This window comes from Anneissia japonica, unplaced genomic scaffold, assembly GCF_011630105.1.
Source record: "Anneissia japonica isolate Jap-2015-1 unplaced genomic scaffold, ASM1163010v1 scaffold287957_len1322810_cov207, whole genome shotgun sequence".
Taxonomy (NCBI): Eukaryota; Metazoa; Echinodermata; class Crinoidea; order Comatulida; family Comatulidae; genus Anneissia; species Anneissia japonica.
The window spans coordinates 4,344-9,357 of NW_022683022.1; positions in this window are offsets into that span (position 1 = coordinate 4,344).

Sequence of the window (5,014 nt, forward strand, 5' to 3'; positions counted from 1 at the left end):
GTATAGTACTTACATAATATTCCAGCCATTCCGACTATTAAACCTCCAATAAACGTGACAAATTCGTCTGTACAATGCAAATCATCGGCAACTGACTCGTTGATAACTCCAAACATCGAGTAACCAACGCCTAGAAAGAAGTATATAAGAAGACTGTTAAGTAAACATAGGGTCTTATGTTGTGTAGTCATAAACCTATCGTTACTGGAGCTAGTGTCCATTTTCTTCTTGTGATTTGACTGAATTGTTACGCTACGGTTAACTTTTGTTCTGTGACTGAATGTCCATACACTAACGCACAAATGCAGTAGACCATGATACGCAAACAGATACATACGAGTCGGCTAGTCCACGGTTCGAGCATTTTGAGACTAATGTAAAGCGCTATATAAATCCATCTACTCTTTATTATTATTATTATAATTATTATTATTATTATTATTATTATTATTATTATTATTATATTATTATTATTATTATTATATTATTATTATTATTATTATTATATTATTATTATTATAATATTATTATAATTATTATTATTATTATATTATTATTATTATTATTATTATTATTATCATTATTATCATTATTAAATAATAGGCATATATTATTGTTTACACAGCATACCAATTAAAACTGCAAATTCAAAATATTGGACAGTGAATATTAAGAGAATTTTTATTTGAAAAATCAAAGTGAAATAATAATAATAATAACGATGATGATTAAGATGGTGGTTATGGTGATGTGATGATGTTACGATGGTGATGTCATTGTGACATAATGATGATGATGATAATGATGATGATGATGATGACGAAGATGAGATAAGCGTTTATGTGGAAAACACTTTCTTGACAGCGGCACACGTCACGGTAGCTGTGCATCCACGTACACGAAACAATAAAAATACAATCACGTCTATCAATACAGTGTTCGCTTAAAATAAGTGGGTCTAACTTTTTCATGAATATTGATTTTAACAATTTGCAATATCATTTCTTTGTTTTCATGTCTTTTCTTCTAAAATATGAAATGCAAAGGTAATTAATAAATTGTTTCGAGTATTTTAAAAATGTACAATCGTTCAAAATGTCAGAAAATATCCTTCAAAAATTCAAATAAAATCCTGAATACTTCATTTGAAGAGATCAAAGGTATTCCAACGAGAAACAGATCGAAAAAAGTTAAATGCCCGCCCCTTATTAAAAAATCTATTAAAGCAATAGATAAATAAAAATCTGAATTGATAATATTTGTCCTTACGTAATACTGCACATTATAATCTAAAAATGTTAAAAACAATGACTTTATACATGCGTAGCCCCTATGCATGTTGTAAAAATTGTCACTCAAACACTAGATGGAAATCTACAGTGAAAGAGAGATAGCACTCAAAGTGCTTGAGTTTGGCGCATATCCATGTCGATAGAATATCGTTTCAGTTTCGTTGTATTAACGACAAGGGGGTGGGGGTGGATGGGTGGGGATGTCATATAGCGTTTGCACATTACACATGAAATTAGTTGTTGAAATATATTTTCGCCACTACAGTTTTTGTAATAAAAATGTTGTTTATATAATTCTTGCTGCACGTTTTTGCAATATATTTTTCACGGATGTGTTTCCCGAAACCGAAATTGCATAATCTATGCCTGGTTCAATTGTGCTTATATAATAAGCAGAGATTGGTGCATTCGGCCAATTTTCCTAGGCTATGAATCTTGAAGCTTACAGACGTACCGGTATGTGTCGTATGATAATCTTATGTTATTTTAAGTTTTTGTACTCTATCTCTAAACTCAAATATCATAGGGGCCATAAGAAGGGAGTGTTTACGTCGCGGCTTTTTACCACTATACAAAAAAAATCGTATCGTTGAGCATGAACTCTTGTAGCATCCCTGAAGCGGATGCCGAGGGCGGGGGTGGGGGGTGCAGACAGTTTAATCGCACCCCCTAAATTGTATTAAAAAAATAATTGTTGTGTTGTATTATTAATATGGAGTTGGAGTGGAGTTGAATAGCTTGGTGGTTAAGATGCTTACCTTCCAATCCCAGGGTCCTGGGTTCAATTCCTGTCACAGTAACAGGATTTTTCTCTCACGACCAAAACAACTCCATTCCCTAAGCCTCCTAATGAGACTTACGGTACTTTATATGAGAGCATCTTGTGTTTATGTTTCTCCTGTGGAAGGATGGCCACACAGTGACTATGTTCGCTATTGGCATATCCTTGGCCCTGCGCTTTAAAAAATAAATAAATTATAATATGAAGTACCGGTACGTATGATTTCTATGGTATGACATTGCAATTTCCGGCACCTGAGGCAGAAGTCCATATTCTCAGCCCCAAATCTACCGACAAATCACCCTTAAGAAGAAGGCATATAACTGTTGAGTGGTACTTCCTAAAAGCATACGGTACTGGTACATTATAAGGTCATTTTCATTGAGATATTTAATAATTTGACTTGCATTTCCACAATTTTGGCTAGCCTACCTGGTATACCACCGAGATTGGTGTATAATTGTAGGGCTTACCTTTGTAAATGGGGGTAGTCATTGCAGTGGCGTACTGGGTGGGGGCGCACGCCCCAAAAATACTCCCCACCCAGTCGCCCCAAAAATCATGGTCAAGTAGTTAAAAATCACCTAAAATCACCTTATTTTGAGAATTAGCGCCCCTCAACTGATCATCGAGACCCCCACTTCACCTTCGAACTTTGAACGATTATTAAAAGTGTTTTACATTATCACAGTTATACATATCTAATGATATCAGATTATCATTTCATTTTATTAGCTTAAATAAATAAAACTCATATACAAGATAATTGTTGACATGTTCATTGGTTAATCTGATAAAAGCATCAATTCAATAAATATCGTATGTTTTTTTTTCTTTTGGTCATAATAAGTAGAAATGCTTATTATTATGGTCAATCCAGCCAATAGCCGGAAAGATGCCCTCCTGAAAACATATAAAAATTCATATTTAAAAAAAAAATATAATAAAAAAAATAAAAGATATATTGTCAAATTATTATAACAGTCGGAAGGACCCATGCTCCAAAACAAACCATCATATCACACACATCATCACACATCTTAGTTGACATGGTTATTCAATTTTCATGCGTCAGGGGCCACCACCACTGTACTCTTGAACCAGGGCCCCTCATCACAACCTAGTTACGCCACTGGTATCGTATCGTACGATTTCATACCGCCTGCCAGCTATAGACAATATCCATGTTGAATTAGTGGTATTGACCTATGTACATTTGTTAATTGCATTATATTATATACGTTGATAAAGTAGCCAGGATTTTCAAACAGTGTGGGACATTATCAGGGATGGACCAATTTGTAAATTCAAATAATGTGGATCGACCCATTTTCTTAACAGTGGACTCATTTTACGCATAAATTTGAGACCTCTGGACCTATTATTTTGTATAAATAATATGAACTCAATAGAAAAATTGTGCGGGACTGTCCCAATGGTCCCAATAGCTGGCTACGGCATTGGTACTAAGATTTTATTTTGTTCAAATAACTTGCGATAGTTCTTGTGGTAGTTCATAAAGTTAAATAAACGACGAAAGAACATCGGATCTGTTAAGGCTTGTTTTATTCTTTAACGGTAATTTACTGGTATACTGATGTCCGGATACGGCTATATTAAAGGTCTTCAAAGTCATATAAGGCAGTATTAAATATTAGTTGGTTGCTAATTGTTTCTATTACGGTTTTATGGTGCCAGTGTTGACGAAAAATTAAAATTCTCGCAATTAACAGACTCAAACTCTCTTTTTAAAATTCTTTACATAGCTCTGAAATAATTAGGGTCAATTTAATGGTAGGAAATGGTGGATTATAATGATACAAGTCAGCGGCAAGCATGGAGCAGTCATTGTGTAATAGAGTGTATCTGGTGGTATTTGAATCTGTTCAACCATAAAGCCTCCGTGGTCTTGTGGTTATGACACTCGCCTTGACAGCGAGAGGTCGCAGGTTCGAGTCCCGCCAGAGGCATTTTATTACATTATTTCTTTATTCATTTATTTTACAGGACTACATTCGTTGAGAGCTATGCTACACGATGTATTTATTAAGTCCTTTATTCGAACACTGTATTTACCTTTCTTTGATGATTTATATATGATTTAACAGTGTTAACGGCTACCTTGATTTATGTTATATGCACCTATTTGTTTCTAGCCGTACCTATTGTGTAATAGAGTGTATCTGGTGGTATTTGAATCTGTTCAACCATGAAGCCTCCGTGGTCTAGTGGGTATGACACTCGCCTTGACAGCGAGAGGTCGCAGGTTCGAGTCCCGTCAGAGGCATTTTATTACACAATTTCTTTATTCATTTATTTTACAGGACTACATTCGTTGAGAGCTATGCTACACGATGTATTTATTAAGTCCTTTATTCGAACACTGTATTTACCTTTCTTTGATGATTTATATATATATAAAGGGCAGCCTGTCTTGTCGGAAAAGCAGGCTGCCCCTGAAGCAGTTGCTGAGCTTATCAGATGTACCTGTTCAGTAATTACATGTTCAAATAATACATGCATGTGTAGGAGAAATAATCTTCAGTGTACTGAGATGTGTAACTGCGAAGCGGAAGGGGGTTCCTGCAACAACATTCCATTGTTTTCTAGTGTTTCTGATTCATCAGACAGTGACAGTGATGAAGAAAGTGATAATGAACATTAGCATATTATAAAATCACTGATGTAGGTAAATATTAAGTAAATCACAGTATGTAATATGGTTACATAATACTAACACACATACCACCCACACATTGTATATATGTATATATAATATATATATATATGTATATAGATATGTGTATATATAATATATACATATATAAATATATATACATATATATATATATATATATCAAGCTATTGCTGATTGTTGTTTTATAGTTGTTGTTTCAATATATATATATATATATATATATATATATATATATATATATCA